We start from the raw sequence: 26,578 nt of genomic DNA, 5'->3' as shown, positions 1-26,578 counted from the left end.
GATGAGTCAACCAGAAATAAAGTGTTGCCTGCTCACTCCCTCTCAATGAAGAGGTTCAGGGTCTGGTCACGGGGTGTTTCTTTCACTAATGAGTCTTCACTGTTGACCACGGGCCTAGCAAGAGCCATCTACTTGAGAAGAGGGGTTGAATGAGCTGTTATACAATTTATGGAAGCGGGTAATATCTCTCCATCACTGAGCACTTGGGTAGCAAGCAAGGGGCCGCTAGGGCTCTATAAGTGACTGCCCACACAATGACCATTCTAAGACTGTCGCTCATCATGTCGGTGCGAATGGGACCCACTTTTTTTTTTTTTTAACATCTTTATTAAATCATCATATTTTAACTTGCAACATAAGCTCACTTACTTTAATGGAACAGAAAACAGTTAGTGATAACAGTTCCATTATGGTTGTTAAGCAGTACAGGTGTATGTTTTTTTTAACAATTTACTTTCACTCCAGCATTACATAAAATTGCTTAATTCTTGCCTTCCCTTATACCTCAGGTCTTCTCATGTGCATTATTCCTCATGTATTTCTCCCACAAATTCAATTTACTTCTATATAATTTGCTACTCTCCTTTTCTAAATATCCCATCTAAAGTTATTTTATCTCCTTTACAATATGCAAAACTTCTATTACTGTTAGTTTAGATTTTGGTTTCCATTTTTTGGTAATTGTTTTTTGGCACCCAACAATATTACATTTAGTAAAGGTACAGTATATTTAGGCAATTGAGATCCTATAACCAAACTCAAAAGAATCCCTTCCTTGGACTTACAAGCTGGCTATACATTGAGAAACAACTTGTTTCTAGCTCTCTCAGTGTGAAAATAGGAACTCAGCAGAGGAGGCCAGTAGACTTGTGTTTATGGGTACATTTCAGTAACTGTGTAGTATGTGCACTATCTGGATGCCAGGAATAAAAAAATACAGAAGACCTACAAAAAAACAGCTACAAAAAGTGAGGAAGAAACACTGACTGGGGAAAGTTCTGTAGCTGTTCAGCACAAAGCAATGCAACCTTCAGATATGACTTCCAGTAACCTATACGAATATATAAGACAACTGCATACAGACCTGGTTAAAATAAACAAAACACTGATGGAGTATATCAACAAACAACAAAAGGCTGGAAAAAAATGGAAGAAGCTTTAAACAGATATTAAGATTAGGTGATAAAGCTGCAAACATCAGAGGTCGAAATGAAGAAAAGGCTGGCTGAATACAAAACTGCTCAGGAAGAGATGTTTCAAAAAATAATAGAATTAGAGGACAGAGCACATAGGGAAAACCTGAGATTTTCAGCTTTACCAAAGGAAGGAACAGACTGCATTAATTTTATGAAAGCACAAATAAGCAACTGGACTGGTATTCCACAACAGAAGTTGTTAGTTGAAAGGGCGCATTGTGTGTATGTTTCAAACCTAGGTGTAAGAAAGCAACCTAGACCTTTGACAGTAAAGATGCAATTCTACCAGCAGAAGGAGTTGATTCTATCAAAACTGTGGCAGAAGGACAAAATATTAAAAGTGGGAGACAGCAGAGTATTTGTGGAGAATGATTACTCATTGTACACCAGGCAGAACAGAAGTAATTTCATTCCACTATTCAGGGCATGTCAAGACGCAGGTGTGAGATTCAAACTGCTATATCCAGCTGTCTTTAAGGTATTCTTCCCTGGAGGGACAAAAATCATTTTTTGATGAAGTGCATGCTAAGGAGGATATACAAAAGTTTGCCCAACAAAAAGTGAGCTGTGAAACAGAAGGATATTCTACTTCTTGTTCTTCTGGTAATAAAGACCAAAGAGAGACTGTACCTGTGAAACCTTTTCCAATATTTCAATGGAAAATGATGGAGAGAAGGAAGGGAGCATGAGAGTTGACTAGAAGAATTGATAGTACATTGGAAAGGAAGCAGAGACAGGATTTGGGTGACAGAGAACAGTAATAAAACCAGTAACTTATTGTGGGATTACAATGCAATAAATATATATTTGTGAAATATGACAGAACAAGAAAATCTGGAAATACTGGACTTTTTCAACATTTTTTGGACTTGTGGGGGACTCTAAAGTATATGCCCTACTTCATGTCATTAATGTTTGAAAAATACTTTGGGGAGGGGAGAAAGCTAACTGTAAGTAAAAAAAAAAGTATTTTCTTAATAGTACTGTATTTGTGGTGTATGGTTTTCTGTGCATGTTATTTTAAGTGTAATGGGGATTGTAAACAGGTGCTGTTGTTTTTTTTCATTTTCTCCCCTCTTCTCTCTTTCTTCTTGTACAGTTTTGAGAAATATAGGCAATGCAATGTAAAAAAGAGCCTGGTTAAAAAGGCATGACAAAGTTAAAATTAATGTGCTTTTTTCTCATTCTTGCATGAGGAAATGACTAGATTAAGGACCTTAGACTGATTAGTTTTAAGAGAGAGCAAGTAAATGAAAAAGAATATTGAATATTATGAGCCTTTTTTTAGCAAATGCATGTATACTTAGTAGCAATTCTACAGCTGGTCTTCCTGTTTCCATTAAAACAATCTGATAAAGAGAAACTGGCTGATTCTCATGTCTCCATGGAGACAATCTGATAAAGAGAAACTGGAGACAGTCTGGTGGAAGGGGCTTGACTGAGGGAAAAAGAAAAGAGAAATTGGCTAGGATGTGATGTTCTCTGAAAGCAATCAGGGTTTTTCCCAGCTGGGAGAGCTTTAAAGATAAGACAAAACAAATTAGACTTGAAGGGAAGTTTTCTCAGTTTTTTTTTAAATGCAATTGGGATACTAATATAAACAGCTCCTTTTGTTTTTTTTATTTTTCTTTTTCTTCTCTCTTTATCTTTTTTCAGTTTTAAGAAATGTAGGCAATGAAAAAAGGAGGATGAGAAGAGGAGAGAGAGGAAACATATGGTTAAGAGAGTATGACAAAAGAAAAATCAGTGTGCTTTTTCCCACGCTTGCATAGGGAAATGAATGGATTAAGACCCTAGGTGCTATACATTGACAAGTTTATTACAAAGCATGTAAATGAAAAAGAATTTTGAGTATTATAAGTTTTTTCTTCTGGCAAACAAGGCATCCTCAGTCATTTTGTGTCTGGTTTGCATGTCACTAGAAGACAATTTGATGAAGAGAAATGGCATGAAGAAACTATTTACTGAAAGCATTCAAGTGTCTTCTCAGCTGGGAGAGCTATAAAGATAGACAAATTGAAATAGCACTTACTAATAGGACATGGTGTATCATATGTCTTAGTATAACTTAGGGTGAGTGGGACACTGACATAATGGTTAAGGTGTTTGCCTTACAAACACAAGATGCAGGGTTTGATTCTCACATGGAGTAATTGGCTAGGCTTAAAATGGCCCACAAGGGCAATTAGCTTAGTACTAATTTATGAACTAACCTTTCTTTTTGGTTAACTCTAGCTTGCCTGTGTGGCTATCAACTTATAACTATATTAGGAAGGAAAAAATTTAATATTTGAAACTGACTGCGATGGTGGTGCTGCAGTAGCATTGTCGCCTCACAGTAAGACGTTGTCCTGTTCAATTCTCAGCTAGAGTGTCTTCTGTGTGGAGACATGCATGAATGGGCATACCTTCATTGAAGGTTGTGCGGCAGGGCTGGCAACTCGGCACGTAAAAATCTAAAAAGACACAACAACATAGTTTTGTGTGTTAATAACTTGATAGGCTTTAGTGGGGTTGGGGGTTTGTTTGTTCTGTTTTAGGGCTTTCAAAAAAAAAAAAAAAGTTATGTAAGATGTGGCATAGGCTCAAATGGATATGAAAAGAAACAACAGTATAAAAGACCAACCTGCCGAGCAGTATATGCATATGACATAAAAGTTGGAACTAGACATTTAACATAAAAGCAGTGATACATAAAAGGTGGTAATAATAACTATATAAGAAAATTATGTTTTCTGTAATGTTTTTCACTCTGAATGGTCTTACAGATAAATATAAAAAAGAAAAAGTAGTGAACTATATTAAAAAATGTAGAGTGCAAATAGCTATCCTACAAAAGACACACTTGGAAAGAACAGAGCATGTGAATTTGATAAAGACAGGTTTTCAGGATGGTTATTCAGCAGAATACTTGGGACAAAGGAAAAGAGGAGTACTTATATTAATTGCAAGAGGAGCTCTAATAGTGATAGAAGAGGGAAAAAAAAGATAATAATGGAAGATACATAGTACTAAGGGGCTACTGGCTAGGGAGGAGGATTACACTGGCATGCATTCACATTCAACCTAAAACTGCTATAATGGAGCTTAAGAAAATTCTGGGAGAAATAATCAGTTTTCAGCAAGGAATATTACTTGAAGGTGGAGACTGGAATTTGGTTTGCAACAGTGAAGATGTGTCTGGGGGACAAGAAGGGAAAATAAAACAAAGGAGAGTAGATTTTTGAAGAATTTTATGAAAATGTTTGCATGGAAGATGTGCATTCAGTACTAGGAGTTCAGAGTGAATTTGCATATTATTCTCCAAGGTGCAAAATGCGGGCTAGGATGGATAGAATTTACATCTCCCAGGAACATGTGCATGTAATTGAAGATCTTGAAATGCAACCAATAACTATTTCAGAGTATGCGCCAATAATAACTAAAATAAAAACGCAAGGTAATGAAATAAAAATGAGACATTGGTGCTTTCCCACCTATCGGTTGAAAAGAGAGGGTTTTTCCCAGCTGGGAGAGCTTTAAAGATAAGACATAACAAATTAGACTTGAAGGGAAGTTTTCTCAGTGTTTTTTTTAAATGCAATGGGGATACTAATATAAACAGCTCCTTTTGTTTTTTTTATTTTTCCTTTTTCTTCTCTCTTTATCTTTTTTCAGTTTTAAGAAATGTAGGCAATGAAAAAAGGAGGATGAGAAGAGGAGAGAGAGGAAACATATGGTTAAGAGAGTATGACAAAAAAAAATCAGTGTGCTTTTTCCCACGCTTGCATAGGGAAATTAATGGATTAAGACCCTAGGTGCTATACATTGACAAGTTTATTACAAAGCATGTAAATGAAAAAGAATTTTGAGTATTATAAGTTTTTTCTTCTGGCAAACAAGGCATCCTCAGTCATTTTGTGTCTGGTTTGCATGTCACTAGAAGACAATTTGATGAAGAGAAATGGCTTGAAGAAACTATTTACTGAAAGCATTCAAGTGTCTTCTCAGCTGGGAGAGCTATAAAGATAGACAAATTGAAATAGCACTTACTAATAGGACATGGTGTATTATATGTCTTAGTATAACTTAGGGTGGGTGGGACACTGGCATAATGGTTAAGGTGTTTGCCTTACAAACACAAGATGCAGGGTTTGATTCTCACATGGAGTAATTGGCTAGGCTTAAAATGGCCCACAAGGGCAATTAGCTTAGTACTAATTTATGAACTAACCTTTCTTTTTGGTTAACTCTAGCTTGCCTGTGTGGCTATCAACTTATAACTATATTAGGAAGGAAAAAATTTAATATTTGAAACTGACTGTGGTGGTGGTGCTGCAGTAGCATTGTCGCCTCACAGTAAGACGTTGTCCTGTTCAATTCTCAGCTAGAGCGTCTTTTGTGTGGAGACATGCATGAATGGGCATACCTTCATTGAAGGTTGTGCGGCAGGGCTGGCAACCCGGCACGTAAAAATCTAAAAAGACACAACAACATAGTTTTGTGTGTTAATAACTTGATAGGCTTTAGTGGGGTTGGGGGTTTGTTTGTTCTGTTTTAGGGCTTTCAAAAAAAAAAAAAAAGTTATGTAAGATGTGGCATAGGCTCAAATGGATATGAAAAGAAACAACAGTATAAAAGACCAACCTGCCGAGCAGTATATGCATGTGACATAAAAGTTGGAACTAGACATTTAACATAAAAGCAGTGATACATAAAAGGTGGTAATAATAACTATATAAGAAAAGTATGTTTTCTGTAATGTTTTTCACTCTGAATGGTCTTACAGATAAATATAAAAAAGAAAAAGTAGTGAACTATATTAAAAAATGTAGAGTGCAAATAGCTATCCTACAAAAGACACACTTGGAAAGAACAGAGCATGTGAATTTGATAAAGACAGGTTTTCAGGATGGTTATTCAGCAGAATACTTGGGACAAAGGAAAAGAGGAGTACTTATATTAATTGCAAGAGGAGCTCTAATAGTGATAGAAGAGGGAAAAAAAAGATAATAATGGAAGATACATAGTACTAAGGGGCTACTGGCTAGGGAGGAGGATTACACTGGCATGCATTCACATTCAACCTAAAACTGCTATAATGGAGCTTAAGAAAATTCTGGGAGAAATAATCAGTTTTCAGCAAGGAATATTACTTGAAGGTGGAGACTAGAATTTGGTTTGCAACAGTGAAGATGTGTCTGGGGGTCAAGAAGGGAAAATAAAACAAAGGAGAGTAGATTTTTGAAGAATTTTATGAAAATGTTTGCATGGAAGATGTGCATTCAGTACTAGGAGTTCAGAGTGAATTTACATATTATTCTCCAGGGTGCAAAAAGTGGGCTAGGATGGATAGAATTTACATCTCCCAGGAACATGTGCATGTAATTGAAGATCTTGAAATGCAACCAATAACTATTTCAGAGTATGCGCCAATAATAACTAAAATAAAAACGCAAGGTAATGAAATAAAAATGAGACATTGGTGCTTTCCCACCTATCGGTTGAAAAGAGAGGAATTTAAGGAATGGGTTTTGGAATTAATTCAGGAGCTACTAGAGAAGATAGAAATTTCTTCTGAAAATATAGCTAGAGTGTGGGATAAAATTAAAGTGGAGTTTAAAACCAGGGTGGAAATAAAGGAAAGGAAGATATGGTTAAGAAGTAGCAAGAATTATTTAGAGAGACTGACAAATGTTAAAGTATTGCAAAACGGGGAATCTCTCAGAACAAGAAAAGGAGCAATTGCAGAATGCTGAACAGAAAATAAGGGAGATAGGAAATTCACCCAGGGATCATGTCAGTTGCCCTGCTAGACAAGGGTCCAGGGAAGTAAATACTGTGGAAAGAAATAGCCAGGGAATTGTTATGGCTAGGCTTGTACAGGCCCTAGGCCTGATAGCCTAGTACCAACCTATGAATATGCATGAGTTTAGAAAGACTAGTGTTAATAAATTGTTTTTGATAATAATTCTAGAGCACAAAAACTTTTAGCACAATGACTCTGGCAAAAGAAAGAGGAAAGGGATGTCACCAAGCTTAGGGAGCCTATAACAAGGAAGATAACAAGCGATCCTGTGGAAGTATTAGAAATATTCTGGAAATTTTATGGAAGTTTGCATAAAGCAGAGTAATATGAAAATCAAGAAAGGTACAAATGGAAATGTTTATGGAAGAATTAAATACGCTAAGGTTAAAGGTAGATGAGGCTCAATTACTAATGTTTAGGGTAGAAAGAGATGAGATAAAATGGCTATGTATAACCAATCTACAGGAAAATCCCCAGGAATAAACGGTATTCCTGTGGAAGTTTGGAAGCTAGGAGGGCAAAACTGATAAAGATTTGGAAGATTTTGTTTAACTGTATTTTAAGAGGAGTAGAAGTACCAGCATCCTGGAAGAAAGTGGTGGCTGTAATTCCTAAAGAGGATAAAGATCCATAGGATTCAGCTTCATACAGGCCCATTTCAATACTAAACCATGATTATAAAGTGTTTATGTCTATAATGGCTAAAAGAATGGCAAAAGTGATACCAAAATTTATAGATATGGATGAGTGTGGTTTTGTGGAGGGAAGGCAAACATTTGACAATATTAACAGAACACTGATGATCCAGAGAGAAGCAGAATGTAAGAAAATACTACTGTTATTGGTGGGTCTTAATGCAAAGAAACATTTGACAGAGTAGACTGGGACTGGAAGTATTGGCTTTCCCTGATTCAATTATAAGGTTGATTAGTAGTATATACGAGTGATCTGAGGTGATAATTAAAGTGGATGGGGTCCTCTCTGATAACTTGTTTGAGAAGAGGAACCAGGCAGGGTTGTCTACTTTCCCCTTTGTTGTTTGCATTATATTTAGAACTACTGGCAAAGAAAATAAGGGATTCAGAAATTCAAGGATATAATTGATATGATGGTAGTCAGGAAAAGCTGGCTCTATTTGCAGATGATATTATTTTATACATGACAAAACCAGAAAGGGACATTACAGTGTTGTGGATTATTTTAAGACAGTTTCAGATCTTCTTGGGATACAAAATTAATTAAGCTAAAACAAAGGCAATAGTGGTAAACTATGTACCCACACACAAATTGGTCCAACAATATCCATATTTATGGGGGCATGATAAAATTAAGTATTTAGGAGTATGGTTTAGAAATGACTCTGTTGTGGGAGCTAAGGATATGTGGGAAGAGACTAAACAGAAGATAAAACAAAAATTGAGAAACTGGAAGCTTTGTTATATGGATATGGATACTAAGATACAAGCAATTAAAATGGTTTTAGTCCCTTTAGTCTTATACAGAGGTCAGGCATATTTTTATCAACCAGAGGAGAAGCTGTGGATAGCAATTAAAAAAAAGTTGAAAGATTTTATCTGGGAAGGGAAGACAGCAAGGGTCAAGTGGGATAAGCTGATTCTACCAACAGAACAAGGTGGACTAGGATTACCCAATTTGAGGGGGTATTTTAGAGCAACACAGTTAAGGCCCTTATACATATCACAAGCAGAAAACTATAATTCAAAGTGGAAAGGAATGATGATGATATGGGGGGGTTCAAGAAATAAGGAGAGATTGTGATTTTGGATGCAGACTCTTAAGGAGAACAACAAAAATCATACAGAGTATTATATTCATAAAATAGCAGGAAGTATTCTAAGAACTAAACCAGCATGAGAATGGAGAAAAGAGATTCTACCGATAGGGATGATTGTGGTTAGGGATACAGATAATAGACAAGAGGGGGGTAGAATGTATTGGACAAAAGTGGCAAAGGAACCAAGGTATTGGGAGCATATAACTAGAAAGGAAAAGGTAATAGAATGGGAAGAGGCCAAGAATTTATTTGGACTGCCGGTTAGAGATTGCCTAACCCGTCAAGGATTGATATCACAGTATAGACAAGAAGAAATAAATAGGGAGCTCTTAAATGAAAGACCAGCATTGGTAGAGTTTTTAATATAATCTAGAAAAGAAGCTGCCATAAAAAAGGAGTAATTAGAAAAGCATATAAAATACTGCATGATAACTATAAGAATCAATCAGAGGAGCTTAGAAAGGATTGGGAAGAAAGACTGGATAAGCAATTTACAAAGAGACAATGGGGGGATATATGTGTATCTCTGAAATATGCAACAAAGTCTAGAAGATTTAGGATCTTTGTCTGGGAGTGTTTACATAGGCATTTTTATACCCCAAATAGACTCCAAAGAATTTTTCCTTAGGTGGATAACAAATGTTGCCAGTGTGAAGGGCAGGAAAGAGATGGCTGGGAACATATTTTTTTGGGAGTGCAGTGAGCTGGCAAACTTTAGGAATTCCCTGCAGACCACTGTGTCTGAGATGCTGGGTGAACGGATTGGAATGACTGGGGAGATTATTTTTTGAGCTGTGGTACAGAATCAGAATTGTCTAGACATAGTAAAGCCTTGCTGAGTCTAATTATGGTGGCTGCCAAAAAACAATTACTAGAAACTGGAAATCAAAGTCTAGGCCAACTTTCTTAGAAGTAGTGAATATAGTAACAGAGATAAAACAACTGGGACTGGGATATTTAGAAAAGGGGAGGAGCAGACTACATAGGAAAAAGTGGAAATTGTAGAACAATATATGCAGAGCAGGAATGAGAGGATTTGAATGAGCCATATGATGCTTAACTGACAATGATTGGATAGATTATAAGTGATGAATAATCTTTGCAACTACAGTTGTTTTAATGGTGATTGTGATGTATAATGTTTGCAACTAAAGTGGTGTCAATGTTGTTTGTTTTTCATTTATATAAATGTAAGATTTCCTGTGCCAATCGTAATAATTTAATAAAGATGTTTATTGGAGAGAAAAAAAGAATTGCTTCCTTAGTTACTACCATTTCCCCCCAACATCTGTAAAAGTACTCTAAAAAGAATGTCTAAAATATGTCAAAGAAGTTTTTCAAATTTCCTCTTTCGTCCTCATCACATTTCTAATATTTGCTGTCTGAGTTAAAATCTTCTGAAGTTTTCTTTGGGTATAACAATACTCCATGCAAATATCCTAATCCATATGGATTTTGTTGCATACTTGGGAGTCCTGCAAATTTCCTTCCAATGTTCCTTTGTAATTTGCCTTTCTATTCTTTCCCAGTCTTTTCTAACCTCCTCTAATTGGTTCGTATACTTATCATACAATATTTTATATGCCTTACTAATCAGAGAATTTTAACAGCATCTTCTGTTCTAGACTCAACTAAAAACACTACCAGAGCTGTTCTTTCATGCAGCACTCCCCTATCCCCTTCTCTTTTCCTGTACTATTATCAGTCCCTAATAGTGAATGCAATCTCCAGCCTGCAGTCTCCTGCTTCTTCGCAACCAGCCAGATGCCTGGCAGGTGTGGAGAAGAAATAAAGTTATATAAATACAGTGGTGAAGTACAAGAAAGAGATTAAACAATTCTAAAATACAAACTATCTTTCTCAAAAAGAGCATTCATGAAAAATGGCAGTAAACACTCTGCAACAAAAACCTGAAACAAATCATTCCCTCGCTGAGAAACGCTGCACCACAAAATACAACTGAAGTTTAAAAGAATCCTGAAAAGCACTCCTGCCCAAAAAAGGAAGTAAATGGCAGAGAAATGTTGCACCCAAATATACAACTAAAACTGAGAGAATTGTTTACAAAATCCTGAAAATCAGTCCAGTTCAAACAAGGAAATAAATGGCCTACCTACAAGAAACAGCAATAAAGCAACTTAAAGTATTCTGAAACAGTTTCTAGCTGAATTGTATGGTATGGTGACTTATGTATTGCAAAGCATTACATGCACTGTCACTCATAATATATTTGAGCTGTTTTTAATATAGAACTTCGTAAATTTTTTTATTGAAAAATGGCCCAAAGAATCTACAGAGTACTTGTTGATGTCAGAGGAGGGTTCATGTAAGAACTGATGCTTTTCCGTGCCTGTGTGGAGATGCGTCCACTGAAGGCTATGAATGCATCTTAGCAAAAACCCCACCTTGGCATCACTGGTCAAAAAGGTGAACAGATGCCAGGACAGGACAAATAGAGTTATATTAGTGCTACAATAAGCAATTGTATCATGACTGATAGGGGGAAATGCATCAAAGTGAGTAGGTGCTGCATTCTGTGGTGGAAAAGGTTAAGTAAAAGAAATGTGGCAAAAGATATTGAAAGCAAACAAAAAAAAAAGTAAACACATTTTCCATAATTTCTACCATAATTTGCAGATGAGCTTCCCACATTTGGGGAAATTACAGGGGTCAACCCTACCGAAGTGTGCAATGAAAAATCCTCAACCTGGAGAAACCACCTTCTTGGCTGTGGTATTGCCCCCACCCAGGTAAGTATATAAGCATATTCTGCTTATCTTTTACCTGCTTAAAGTTGCATTCTGTGTCTGCCTCATCACCCACTAACCCATGAAGTTTTCTGAAAGAGTTCCAGTATTGCCTTTATTTAACTGTGTGCCTCTCTAGCTACCCTGGTTGGTTTTCCCAAACCCTTGCACCCTTATTGCTGGTGCTATTTTATAATAAGACTGTGTCTGTGACCTCCTCCCCTTATGATAAACTGATTTCCAAAGTCTCTCCCCACTCTCTTTCATTGCTGTAGGCTGTTGTGTAAGTTATTTATGTACTCCTCCTACCCACTGCTTCAATAGGTGAACGATACTGAGTGCCTTCCCAGCAAACCTGTATCGTTCAAGTAAACTTCCTTTACTACATGTTGTCTCCTGCTCAGTTTCCAGGAGCTCCGCAAATCTTGGAGTCCTAGCCTGCATTCAGGTACTGTTTTACTTGTATCCAGTGCTATCCAGGTAAAGTTAAGGTCGATTGCTAAATGACACAAGCTATTTTGAGTGATTACTACTGTTTCCCGCTTTTATGTGTGCATTTTGCTGATTTTTTTTTTTTTTTTTTTTTGCAAAAGTAAAATCTCTTCCTCTCACTACTACTGCTGTAAGACTGTCTTGAAAACGCATTCAGCAAGGGATTTCCAGCTAGTTGTTTAAGTGGTTTGTGACAGCTTTGTACTTATGGGTCTCTTCTACTGTGTTTTTTTTTTACATTAAAAGGATTGGGTTTATTCATCTTGGGCAGGAGGTGTTCGCCTTTTCTATCTGAGTTGGGAAATAAACGACTCGCAGTGTAGTCATTTTATTTCCCAGGGGGATCGTTAGTTAGTTTTCTGTTCTTTCTGTGCTGCTAGATATTTTGTGCATTTGCATGGGTGCCCTGTGCAGTAGCAAACACCTAAAAAGAATGGTTCATAAAACTGTACCCTTTAAAGCAGCAATATAGTGCAAATACCTTCTGCACCAACAAGCTTAGAGCAGCTAGTTGGGAGTCAAATGGCAATACCTACATATTTATTTGAATTCAGTATTGTGTAAACATTAAAATTAGTAGAATTCAGTACTGTTTAGCATAATCTTCTCCAATAAGGCACCCTTTATAACCTTCTAACCCCAAAATACCAGCCTCTTGTAGCTCACAAATCAAAGGACTGGGCAGTATGGATATGCAGTTTCCTGACTTCTGTGTACCCAGCTTGGAGGATATGGGCATCTTGAGACAATGCAGCAATTCTCTCATGCTTAGTGACACCCACTAAACCCTTATAGAAACAGACACAGTATGCCACAGGTGTACTTACACAATGACATTATTAGTGACAACCACTAAGCCTTATAGAAACAGACACAGTATGCCACAGGTGTACTTACACAATGACATTGTTAGTGACAACCACTAAAGCCTTATAGAAACAGACACAGTATGCCAGAGGTGTACTTACACAATGACATTGGAGGCTAAACTCTTGTAAAGAAATGCACATTATGTTGTCAAAACCACTCACACAACATCTACCTGAAATAGTACACAATACAACACGTACACATAGACTAAAGTATGCTGGGGCACTCAAAATCAGTATTTGTAAACAACAAAGATTGCCTAGATCACCCATTGCTAAAGCTATGCATCAGCAAGCCCAAAGTCACTAAAAAAAACCTAACACTGCACATGCTGTCACTCTCAGTGAGGCACCAAAAACTAAGTCCCTAAGACAAGTAGACACACTTCCCAGCACTCTCACCACAGGGAACTCCATTGTAAGATATAGTGATGCCCCTCTAACCAGGCTGTACAAGGAGACGATAACTGTTAGTTGCTTATCTGGAGCCAGAATCCACCAAGTGACACATGCACTCAAATCATTATGCCAGAGGTACCAGTATGATTCCATCATAGTCTATGTAGATGTAAATGACCTGAGATGTATCTGCCTGGACTATATGAAAAGAGACATTATGGAGTTTCAGACTATCCTTCTCAGCCTGCTATGAACCTAGCATTGACCAACATATTAACATCACCAAGGAGGATGCCAAATATGAGCAAAATATGATTGATTTCAACAATTGTTTTTCTGGTGTCATTCTATGGGGATCCAATATTTGTCAGCTTGGGAGGAAATGGTTAAAATACCACATTATTTTGGCAAGGATGGCCTGCACTTCTCCCCTCTAAGCTTTCGAATACTGGCTAAAACTTTATCCACCTCCATAGTGCCTTTTTAGGCAATGTCAAACTGACAAACCTACCGACATAGCAAAATCAACTAAACTGAACCTGAAGGTATTACTGCTCAATGTCAGGAGCCTAAACAAAAAACTACACTCACTCCACACCCTCCTCACACTGAATAATAAGTCATCTGTGCAAATACAAAGACACGGTTTACAAAGCCAGACAGTACCCCAGCAGTGCAAGGTTTCAGTGGCTTCCAAGCTTTTAGACAAGCAAATGCACCACAGAAAAGGGCTAAAGGAGTAGGTGTCTCAATATACATCAACAACAAGCATATCTCTAGGGTGGTCATACAGGATGATGTGCTGGAGTTTCTGTGTGTGCAAATCACTGAAGGCAAAATCCAGTACCATATCCTAGCCAGCTATAGGTCACCCTCCATGTCCCAAGCAGCTCACAATGCATACTTGGACCTATTAGAGACACATACCACCTACTCATGGAAGACTTTAATTACCCCTTTATAGACTTGGAATATTATATAGCCTCATTTCTACAGGCATAGAGATTCCTGGACTTTGTAAATACAAAAACCCTTAACCAAGCAGTGAATACACCCACGAGAGGCTCCAACATTCTGGACCTCATGCTTACAAATATGTGAGAATGCTCCACCCCCACCCCCCGAAGTCTCATCCTGCTTGGTAAGGTCTGTCCATAACATTGTCCTCTTCGAAATCAAAATCAACTCAGTAATCTCATTAAAACCAGTAACAGTTTTCCTAACTATTCCAATGCAAATCACCTTCTATTAAGTAATGGGTTGCCAAAATTCAGTGCCCCTCCAAGCCCAGAGAACACAGCGGCCTATGCTGAATTGCTGTCAGAAACTGTGTACAACCATGTCAATGAGCGCACAGAGGCTACTGTACCTACCTGAAGTAAGCCCAAGACTATCCCTAGAAACAAACCAACAAAAGGACAAAAAAATTGGCAAAAATCAGTAAGGTAATTAGCATAAAAATAGAACTCTCTCATGAAATTAAATAGGCAACTAAGAGGGCTAATTAGGTCAAGCAAAGCCAAATTAGCCTTCCAGGTGAAAAGATTACCATAAGGCCTTTTACAGCTATGTCAGAAACCAGAAGGGCAGCACACCGCAATGTGCAGAACTAGTGGCTAGTGGTGCCACATTCACTGAGTCTGGCGATACAGCAAACCTGTTAGTGGACAAATTAATTTCCAACTTTACTCTCCTCGTATCCCCAACCATCCCCGCAAAAATACCCTCAAACACACCCCCCCAAGTTATAACTAGGGAGCATGTACCGGTTGCACACACTAAAGCCAAGAACACAGCCATAATGGGCTCAGACGCCTCCTGAGTAGTCTAAAATATGACTTATCAAAACCACTGGAGTCAGTATTTAACTATACTCTTAAAACAGGCTTTGTGCCACATGAATGGAGGGTTGCAATGGTCATCCCCCTTCATAAAGCAGGACCTTCAACAGATCCTGAAAATTACAGACCCATTAGTCTGACTATTCTTATTTGCAAAGCCACAGAAAGAATTACCATGGAAATTATCAGTAAGGACGTAGGAGACCTCCAGACACTGGATCCATCCCAGTTTAGCTTTGTCAAAGGAAGGTCATGCTTACTGAACCTGGCAGACTTCTTTGAAAAAGTTACTAAGACTATGGATGAGGAGAAAATGGTGAACACTGCCTACCTAGATCTGGCTAAAGCATTTGATATAATATCCCACTCGAGCATTGTCAACAAACTTATGGAACTAGGTATAAACCCCTTTAAAACACACTGAATAGGCTAAATGGCTCATTGATAGGACCCAGGAGGTTAGAATCGGTGAGGCCACCTCCACAAAGAGCAGCTCACTAGTGGAGTCCCCTAGGGCTCTGTGCCGGGCCCACTCCTCTTTAGCATCTACTTCTCGGATGTCAAAGCCAATGTCAAAGGCCTTTCATTGACCAAGTTCATAAATGACTGCAAACTGGAAGCAGTCATTTAATCCCCCCAAGATGAGAACACCCTTCAGGAAGGTCTAATACAGACAAATGCTTACTGCCAAAGCCATGATTTAAAACAAAGTACCAAGAAATGCATTATAAGACCTTTTGGGAAGTCTACTACCCTGGGTAATTACATCATCAATAAAACACTCTTAAAAGTTGACTCACGGGTCAGGGATCTGAGAACTCATGTAGACTGTAATCTAGCCTTGCAGCAGCATGTGTCCAAGGTAGTAAGGAAATCCTTCTGTGTTTCTCAACTTATAAGCAAAGGCATGGCATCTAGATCCAGAGAAGTCATCATACCACTGTACTCGGCCCTCATCAGACCCATCATAGAGTATAATGCTCCCTTTGGTATGTACCTGAGCAGACAAACACATGCAGCAAGTGGAAGATCCACAAAGGTTCCTAACAAAGAGAATACAGCGAGTAAACACAATGTCCTACACCGATCGCCTCAAAGCCCTGTCTCTTTACTCTATATCATACAGACTTCTAAGAAGTGAAGGCATCCACGGACCCTGTTTTGATGAACCTTTTGCACATGTGCAAAACAAACAGCATCGGAACTACTACAGTAAAAGTCCTATATTTTGCTTCCAACATACATAGGACATGTTGGAGAGACAGATATGTTTCTCAAAGAATTCCCATTCTCTGGAATGAGCACCCCATGTGAAGCAGAGTTCTTCCCTATTCCTTTATAAATGCAACTTTGGACAGAGGCAGTCAGTAAATCACTCCCTATATAAATCAAAATTGTGGGTCACATTTGGGTTGCATGGCTAGGCTTATAAGGGCCCCAGTGGTCATTAGCCTAGTACACACCTATGAACCTGTGTTGCTCACTTGTGAAAAAAAAAAAAGAAAATATGTACTTAAAGCAAAGAAGAGCTGAGTTAGTTGAGCTCCAAATTAGAATCTGTGATGGGAAAAATGATCTGGGTAAGGAGATAGATAAAATGAACCAGGAAATTGAAGTACTGCCAGATAATGAGTTTTTAAGACAAGCTTCAAAAGAATTACATTTTTATAATTCTCCAGTATAGAAGACAGCCCTAGCTATGAGATTGAGACTACAGATCACCAAAAATAATGACTTGATTTCAAAGAGAAAACAATAATGTTTTTCACTGGACACAGTATTTTTAGCACAGACGTTTTGTGATTATTATAAAACTTTATATTCAGTGCAGACTGAGTAGTCAGAGAATGATCTTATATTATATTGTATGTGATTATCTACAGGGGTTGATTTTGCCAAGGGTGACTACAGAACAGGCGTACAGGGTAGTTAACCCACTTACGGGTGAGAAAGTATTAGAGGTGCTTAAGAGACAGGTTTCAAGAAAGACGCTGGATAATTATGGTATTCTATTTTAGATGCACAGAGAGTACATGCTAACAAACAAGCAACATCTCCCACATATTTCAAACTGAAAAGACAAATATGTAAATGAAGAATAAAACACATAAATATATCACTGAAAAAAATAAAAGATAAATATAAGTTATAACTACTTTTACATAAGATAAAAACTAAGGACAAATACTGCTTAAAACTGAAAAACATATCAACCCATCAGAACACAGGACAATAGATTTCGTATATATTCCAGGGCCACCAAGTCTTATGACTCTTCACACCTTGGCAGTACTCTTCTTCATGCTGCACCTCTTTTCTCCAGGAGGTCAATATCAGCCGATCACAGAGTAAATTTGGGGCTACCTATCCAGTCATCTATGTTATACTTAAAGGAGGATAGTGAGTCCCACTGTCGAACATACAGTAATAAACCTACTAGAGGCTCAGGAGATGCTGGGTTATAAATCTTTCTCTCTACCATGTTTTATTTACCTTTTTTTTTAAGGTTTAGATCCCTGGTTCTAGTACTGATGGAGATATTTGACTTTTGCTAATGCAGGAGGTCCAGGACAACTGGATCTCTAATTGCACAGTAAATGAGCATATCCAGGGAATTTGGGGAGTTTAAAGGAGAAAATCACAAGTGTGTGGTCAGGCTTTACTAGGGAATGAAACGCTTGAGGAGTAGTGCAAGAGGCAGTCATATCTTTAAGAACCAGGTCAAGAATGTTGTGTTCTCTAGTAGGTTTATTTACCAGCTGATCAAGAGAATTTTTCATATTAAGTTTAGGAATTTTTTGGCATACCCTACATTGGAGTTATAGATGTCCCAGTTTATTGAAGGGCAGTTAAAAATCATCCAGTATAATGGAGTTTTTGCTAAGCTGCAGATCATTTAGAACACTGAGGAATTATTCATGCTCAACAGGGGACAAAGAAGGTATTCTGTAACAAGACATTTGTTGATAATTGCATATTGAGTGATCTGTTGTTCACCAAGTTCAGTTTATTGGCCCCTAGGGATCTGCTTAGAGGTGATATGTTTCTTTACAAATATGGAGATTGCACCATAGCTGCCATTGGGTCTGAATGCATGAAAAGCACAACCCCTGGTATAGAGGGACTACTCTCTTTACATTTAAAGCAAGTCTCAATAACTACACAGACATGGATGTTTTAAAAATGCAGGAATGCCTCAAGATCAAGCAATTTATTCATTTGACTTTGGAATTAATGGGATTTGAATTCGGAATTGATATGCTAGTTATGTTGGAATGTCTATCAAATGAACTCTGCATAAAAAGGCACTACAATCAAAGGTTTTAGCTAGTATGCAGAAGCTTTGGAAAAGAGGTCCAGGCCAACCTTAGCTAAGGAAGCTAGACTGTCAAACATTTCATCCTATGCTGACACATACTGGATATCCCTGGAATGACACCAGCTGTTTGACCAATTAATGAAGCCAGTTGTCTTTTCTTTATATCAAGGCATCATTCAAGGAGAAGGAAGGATTTCATTCCGGACTAGTGTCTTACCTGCATTTGTAACATGCATGGAAAGTTCTGGAAAATCTCTCTGCATGTCTCTCACAGTTTTACCTCTCAAGTTGTTCATTCTTGCATGAACAACTACCATGTTGTCATCATACTTGTTAAGAGTTAGGGTGTTTAGGACCTTTGTAACATTAAAAATCCCGACACCTGAAAGACAGTTCACTGGAACCCTCTCCTTGTCCAGTGTTGTGAGCTGTCTCAGGGTGTATGTGCCTGGTAATAGAGTCACCTATCAATAAAACATTTCTATTGATGTTGTTGTTCAAACACAATAAAATCAAGTAAAACACAGTAGTATCACAAAATACCTAAACTACAGTACCACAACAACAAAAAAGTAGAACAGGAAATAATGATATACAGAGGCTTATCAAGGGCAACAACAAAAACACTACAAGCAAATACAAAAACACCAGCAACTATTCAGACCTTCTTTTGTGATAAGTGCTTTTTCTGCACAAACAGCACAAAAATTGCATTTCACGTTCATTTTGAAGTTATTTGCTAACATCTCCGGAATTTATTTTTTCTTTATAAATACATGTATGTTCACAGGTTCATAGGTTGATACTAGGCTCTCTGCCCTAGGGCATTTATAAGCCTAGCCAGAGTGTGTTTGGCTTGAGCCACCCTTTTAGATTAGTTGATTGGGCCTCTGTATAGTAGGTCACAGAAGGTATCCCTATTAAGGTTAGTTTACTGTACCTCTGTCTAGCAGGGACACAGAAGAGATCCCAGGGTTAAACCTACGATCTCCCATCCACTCGTCAAGATTTCTCTTGAAGACGGTCAGTGAGGGGCTCTGCCTAACATGGATTGGGATTCTGTTCCAGAGTGAGGGGAGCCTCTGGGATATGAATCTGTCCCTCCAGCATGTCCTATTTATTTCTGTGCTGAGGTTCAAGTCCCTGGAGCGTGTAGCTCTAAGGGATTTGGATTTCCTGAGGTGGAGCATGTCCATTAATTCTGGGTTGGACATGGCTTTATACGTCAGACACAGATCGCCTCTGAGTAGGCGGTACGCAACTGAGTAGAGCTGGAGTTTCTTTAGCTGAACTGCATAGGGCATCTGTTTGAGTCCCTTGATCCTCTTGGTGAGGTACTTTTGGGGATTTTTCCAGTTGCTGCAGGTGTCGGGTAAGGTACATCCCAAATGGGGCTTTGTATTCAATTATGGGACTGATAAGTGATGAGTAGAGGGGCACAATCACCTCTCTTGATCTAGATGTGAACCCTTTCATGATAAGGTGGGCTATATAGAAGGTCTTTCTGACCACTTTGGCAATGTGATTGTCAAAGGAGAGATTACTATCTACTTGGGTCCCCAAGTCCCTAATTACTTCTTCCGTACTTAATGGATTACCACCTATGTGGTAATTTGTGGGCACTTTGTTTTTCCCAAAGGGGATGACTATGCACTTTTTGGCATTTAGCTTTAGGCCATGGCTCTGGCACCAGTTATCCATCTCTGTGAGACCCTTTTGGAGGATGCTTGTGTCAGCCGGAGAGTCGATAATGGCACCCAGTTTGCAGTCATCTGCGAACTTGGTCAGCCATAGTCCACCCATGTTAGCCTGTACCTCAGAGAAATATATACCGAACAAGAGAGGTCCCAGGACTGAGCCTTGTGGAACGCCACTTGTAACTGGTTTAGAGTCTGACATGGCACCTGCAATTCTGACCATGTGGGTTCTATCCCTGAGCCAGTTTGCAACCCATCTTGTGACATAGGGGTTGATATTTAAGCTGGTGAGCTTATTTATGATGCCCGAGTGGGGTATTGCATCAAAGGCTTTTGCGAGGTCCAGGTAGGCTGTGTGGACTACCTTCCCTTCATCTATGGCTTTGGTAACTGTTTCAAAGAAGTCGACCAGGTTCAAGAGGCAAGATCTGCCCTTAAAGCCGAATTGGGTAGGATCCAGTGTCTGGAGGTTCCCAATGTCTTTGTTTATGATTTCCATGATGATACGCTCCATAGCCTTGCAGACCAGGCTAGTCAGGCTTATAGGGCAATAGCTTCCGGGGTCCGTTGTGGCACTAACTTTGTGGAGCGAGACCACTGTTGCTGTACACCATTCCTTGGGTACATATCCTGTAGAAAGGCTGAGATTGAACAGTAACTTTATGTGAGGGCTTAGTTCTTCTTGGAGCTCGTGTAAGACACAGCCCGAGACACCGTCTGGTCCCACTGATGCTGTGTTTTTTGCTTTGGAGAGGGCAGCTCTCACCTGTGTATCTGTGATCTCAGGGAGGCTACACTCTGTTGGGATAGACATTTGCTCTTTGGGGGGGGGGGGAGAAGTCTGCACTGAACCTTTCTGCTAGGATGTTGGCAATGTCTGTGGATTCAGTGTATTTTTTGTCATTTTGCACTAACTCAGAGCATATCTGGGAGTTGCCTCCCAGGTTCCTGACATAACTAAAGAAGGCCTTGTGATTATCTTTAGTGTCTTGTGCAATTTTTCTTTCGAAGCTGGCCTTAGATGACTTTATGAGGGATCGTAGTTTCTTGCTAGTACTGATCAGAGATGCCTTCCCTTTTTGGGATTTTGCTCTATCATGTAGTAGCTTCCTCCTTCTGTTGTATAGCTTATTTATGGCCGGGGTCCACCAGACAGGTCTCCCTGCCTTTGGAGGAGTGAGTTTTTGTTTAATTTGGGATAGCATGCTCCATGCATTCCTGTAGGTGTCCATAGAATGCTTTTGTAAAGGATTCTGCATTTTGGGCCGTATTTTCCACTGGCCCGGTGGCTTTGAAGGATTCCACCTCGGTTTTGAGAAGTGTGAAGTTTGCTTTTGAGAAGTTCTTCACCGTGGTTTCCTTGGCTGGGGGTGGGGATGGAATATGGATGTCCAGTGAGATTAATTTATGGTTTGATCTTACCAATGAGGGGTATACCTCTGGTGTGGAACATAGAGACCCCATGTTGGTGATGACCGGGTCCAATATGTTTTCCCCTCTTGTGGGAGTGGTGACCAGTTGTTCCATAGCATTTGAGTTTATAAATTCTAGGAACCATTGGGCGAAGGTGTTGGGGCTTGAGTAGTTTTCCCAATCAATGTTTGGGTAGTTGAAGTCACCCAATATAATGGTGTTTGGAGAGACCTTCATATTCTCCAGTGTTCTCAGGAAAGCCGAGTGGGGTTCCTGTGTTTGGGAGGGTGGTCTGTAGCAGGCTACAAACTCTTGCCCACTGTTAGTTGCACATGGATGGTCTCTGATGCTTCATGCAGTGCCACTAACCTGAAGGTGTGGGTATCATTGATGAGTATGGATACTCCCCCTCCTTTTGTGGTTCGGTCCGAGTTTTGGGGCCGAAAAGCATGGTATGAAGTATAACCTGGTAGTGCTGGGGTGCTTTCGGGAGCCTTGAACCAGGTTTCTGTTACTGCACAGATATCGATATTCTCCATACTTAGAAGAGTCTTGAGTGCATGCATCTTGAGGTTTAGACTTCTGGCGTTGAGCAGCATTACCCTTAGTTTTTTTTTTCTTTGTGTTATCTATGGAGGTGGGTTTGTCTTTTGTGCCTTGTCAAAAAAGGCACTATGGGGGAGGCAAGAGCCTTTGTCAGCATTCGAAAACCCAGGGGTGACAGGTGCAAGCCGTCTCTAGCGAAGCAATGTGGCTTGTCGAGCATGTCATCCCAGGCTGACAGACACTGGATCCCCTTTCAATGACACCAATACTTTAGCCAATTGTTAAAATTGATCATTTTGTCTTTATACTGTGGCAAGATGCTACTCAAGGTCAGGGTCATACCGGCCTGGGCTACATGATCAGAGAGCTCCTCTATGTCTCTTTCATGTAGTCCAGGGAGGTACGTCTCAGGTCATTCACACCAGCATGGACAATGACGGAGTCATATTTGTACTTGCTTTGGAGTGACCTGAGTGCATGTGTTATGTGGTGGATCCTAGCACCCGACAGGCAGCTTACAGTGACCTTCTCCTTGTTCAGTCTGGAGAGTGGGACGTCAGTGTATCTGACAATAGAGTCACCTATTACAAGTGTATTAGGTGTGTTGTTTAGCCTTAAGGGCTGTGACTGTGTGGCACACTGACTTTGTGAGCTATGTGCTACATGGGTATTGTTGCGTGGTAGGGGTTGCTTAGATGTCTGTTTTGGAGGTCTCTACTGCTTAGGCAGATTTTGTTTAGAGCCTCCGAGTATGTTTTTGTGTGTTTATGTGTTTGGTTTGCTGATGCGATAGGTCTGTGTGAGACTGGATTTGTGGTGTGTGTGGTTACCTTTTCCTCCTGACTGGCTGTGCCAGTACTGGGTTGAGAGAGCTCAGCCTCCAGTTTGGCTATATAGTTGCATCTTGTTGGGAGGAGGAGAGGGTGGTCTGTGTACATAAGGCAGTTGTAACACTGCCTCAAGATTCCCAGATTCACCAGCTGGACTGGGGAGTAAACCCGAAACTGACCTTTGGACATGCCTGAATAGTATAGGAAACTACTTATTGACTGATCAGAAAGGACCAATAGGGAGCAAGTACTTAAAAGGAGTATAAGAGGGTGTAGTGCTTAAGTTTATTAGTGTTTACCTGTAAGACTACTTATACGAGCAAGTGCAGGGCTTTAGAATGAAAATAGAATGCTTATTTTGAGATTTAGAGCAGTTCTAAGGGAAAAAGTACAGAGCAGACTTTCTGGATCCCGGGAATAGTTTAAACCTGTTTAAGCGGCGCTGCACAATACTGCGCTATGCGCAAAATCACGCAAATGCGAGTTTTAAAGGAGGGAAACTGAAAGAGATAGAAATTGACCCAAAACGGCCAATAAGCTACTAGTTTCAGGGCCGAGACTACTCTTCTAGTGACAGATAGGCTGCTGCTAGCTACAGTCCGGAATTCAGCAAAGCCTGAAATCTGGACTAATCTAGTTCAGCAAAGGCGGGAAAAGAGAATATGTTTTTTTTTTTTTTTTCAGGAAACAGCAGAAAAACACTCAGAAAACACTGTAAATGCTATAAACAGGCTAGCACACTTTAGTGTGTAGCCTACAACAGTTATACAATACAAAAATGACTTAAAATGATAAAAAAACAAATGCAAAACTGTAAAATGCAGAAAGGCAATGCAATTTAAACTTTTTTAAGCACAGATCAGTTAGAAACTGGCTTTTTAGGGGGGGAAAAGGCAGTTGGAGCAAAAAAACAGAGAAAAATACTTAAATCTGGAAAAGTCTCTCTTGGTCTCTCTGTTGGCTACATCACTCTGCAGGACACCACAAGGAGCTGTACTGAGTTTTATACTGGTGCAAAACCGTGCAAATGCGGATTTTAAAGCAGGGAAACTGAAATAAATAGAAATTGACCCAAAACAGCCAATAAGCTACTAGTTTCAGGGCTGAGACCACTCCTCCAGGGACAGATAGGCTGCTCAAAGCTCCCCACTCTCACTGGAGAACAGAGAAGCTTCTTCCTATCCAAGTAAGGATATGGGCAACTCAGGAAACTATACCACAGTCTGGAATTCAGCAAAGCCTGAAATCTGGACGAATCTAGTTCAGCAAAGGCGGGAAAAGAGAATATTTTTTGTTTTTCAGGAAACAGCAGAAAAACACTCAGAAAACACTGTAAATGCTATAAACAGGCTAGTGCACTTTTGTGTGTAGCTTACAACAGTTATACAATACAAAAACGACTTAAAATGATAAAAAAGTGCAAAACTGTAAAATGCAGAAAGGCAATGCAATTTAAACTTTTTAAAGCACAGATCAGTTAGAAACTGGCTTTTTAGGCGGGAAAAGGCAGTCAGAGCAAAAAAACAGAGAAAAAATACTTAAATCTGGAAAAGTCTCTCTTGGGTCTCTCTGTTGCCTGTATCACTCTGCAGGACACCACGAGGAGCTGTGCTGAGTTGTATGACCCTCATGCATGTTGTACCGTTTTCTTTGCTGGTGACTGGGTGATTTACTGGCCTTCCTTTCCTATGCTGTTTCCTCTTCCCTTCCCTCTGTCTTATCCTTGATATCCACCCCTGCCTTTCACACTTCTTTCCCCTTCTTGTAGTATTAGTAGGGCTTCGAAATTTTTTATGTCATTCTCATCTTTGCAAGTCTGGTCATTCTTCTTATGAATGTCAAACATTTCTTTCAAAGATTTTTTAAATCCCTGGATACCTTCTCATCCCGCCATCAAAACTGTTATGTCACTTCCGACTCCTACAGTGCCTCCACAAACAGCGAGCACCATCGACAGAGTTTACTATGCAAGCAGGGAAACTGAAGCAGAGTACCATTCCTTTCTTCTGTAACAAACACACACACACGCACACACACACACACACACACACACACACACACACACACACACACACACACACACACACACACACACACACACACACACACACCTATGTACAATTTAGAATCTCTTATCCGCCCACCAGATGTCTGTTGAATGTGGAGGAAAATATAAATACAAGGAGGAAAGTCATGCAGACTCCACACAGAAGGCACCCCAGCCAGGAACCAAACTGGAGAAGTTCTTGCTATGAAATGACAGTGCCAACACTACACCTCTGTGCTACTCTGTCTACTTTTCCATTTTCTGGCTATTAGGTTCTTTATTTCATATGCCATTAACTTTGGGCTCCCTTACTTATTTTACCATCACTCCTACTTAGTTCCTCCAATCCACACGTACAGTACACCTCTGCATTTTCCATCTTCTGCCCGTGTGTATTTCCTGCCATATCTCCTTCACTGTTACCCATAACCAGGGTCCCAATTCACATTCCCAGAACATATATTTCATGCCTATTTCCCTTACATATACATCTGCAACAGGCATTACCTGCTTTTTGCTCCTCCTTCTCCAGCCTTGCAAGTATTAGGAAGCACCAATGTAGGATTCTTGGATTCTTATGCTGCCTCCATGTCCTGCATCTTCATGGCTTCCTCTATCACTTTTTTTTTCTTTTGGTCCCCGGCATCAAGTTTACTGGCAACCCCCCCCCCCCAGTACCCAATATCCAAGTCACTTCTATCAGCTACTTTCCAACCCCACCGGACTTACTCCATTTTTGCTGGGGTTAGTCATGGATCCTGAAGGTGTTCTGGAGGCTCGGCTCTTCTGTGTTTCCATTGGTGGTGGTGGTGGGGGGGGCGGGTTTATATGAACTACCCACTCGCTTCCTCCATCCGCTAAGATCAATGATTAAGTCAGAGGGCAACTCCCTTCTTTGGCCCATGCCTCCCCTTGGGGAGCATATCCACTAGTGCCCTGCCACCTTGGATGGGCACACCCATCCCTTCCCAGCCACTCCATCAGTCACCCAAGCCGCTAATCAAACTAGGGTCGGCTGGGTCATAATCAGGGTTTTAAATCCCTCTATGATACCAGAGCAGAAAGGCCTTCTCTATCACTTTTATCACTTTATTCCACATCCATTTGAATGGTACTCATCTTTGCTTGTTTCCATTTTTGCAACTCTTTTTGTGATGCCTTTCTTTCTTTCTTTTCTTCTTAGGTCCTAATATAGAATTTTGCATTTCCCTTATTTTACTTTTCCCAAGGAGCTGCTCTCAATTTCTGTTTGTTTTTACCTGGCTCTACCTTCTCTTTCTTCTTCTTTTTAATTTCTTAATGTGCCTTAGCTCAACCATTCTTCAGTGGATACCCATATTCCTATATCATTTCTTCTAAAGTCTTGAATATTTCTTGACCTTAATCTATTTCCCATGTCAGACTCTTTTCTTTTTTTTATCCAGAGTTACTTCCATATTCTCTTTCTTCAGTGCCATCTTTCTTCTCCATCTGTTTCATCTGGAGGGGTGATCTGTACCTGATCACTTATTCCATGTTTCCCCTACATCTTCATTGATGTTTTACTTTACTCCTCTATTGTGTCCCACAAACCTTTTCCTTCCTATTTCTTCCTCTGTC

General features: G+C 39.6%; 1 protein-coding gene and 1 non-coding gene across 2 annotated transcripts in view; both read right to left on the bottom strand.

Annotated features, from left to right (window-relative positions):
* Nucleotides 1–26,578, bottom strand: part of SCN2B (sodium voltage-gated channel beta subunit 2) — a 266,057-nt gene that overhangs the window by 13,140 nt on the left and 226,339 nt on the right. The gene's annotated exons all lie outside the window — the stretch shown is intronic.
* Nucleotides 11,372–11,537, bottom strand: LOC122809822. The gene has a single exon (XR_006365960.1). It is a non-coding gene; the product is annotated as a U1 spliceosomal RNA (small nuclear RNA).

This window comes from Protopterus annectens, chromosome 8.part0 (assembly GCF_019279795.1).
Source record: "Protopterus annectens isolate FY-2018-M chromosome 8.part0, PAN1.0, whole genome shotgun sequence".
Taxonomy (NCBI): domain Eukaryota; kingdom Metazoa; phylum Chordata; order Ceratodontiformes; family Protopteridae; genus Protopterus; species Protopterus annectens.
Note: the sequence above shows the minus strand (reverse complement) of the source record. Positions and strands in the feature narration are given on the sequence as shown.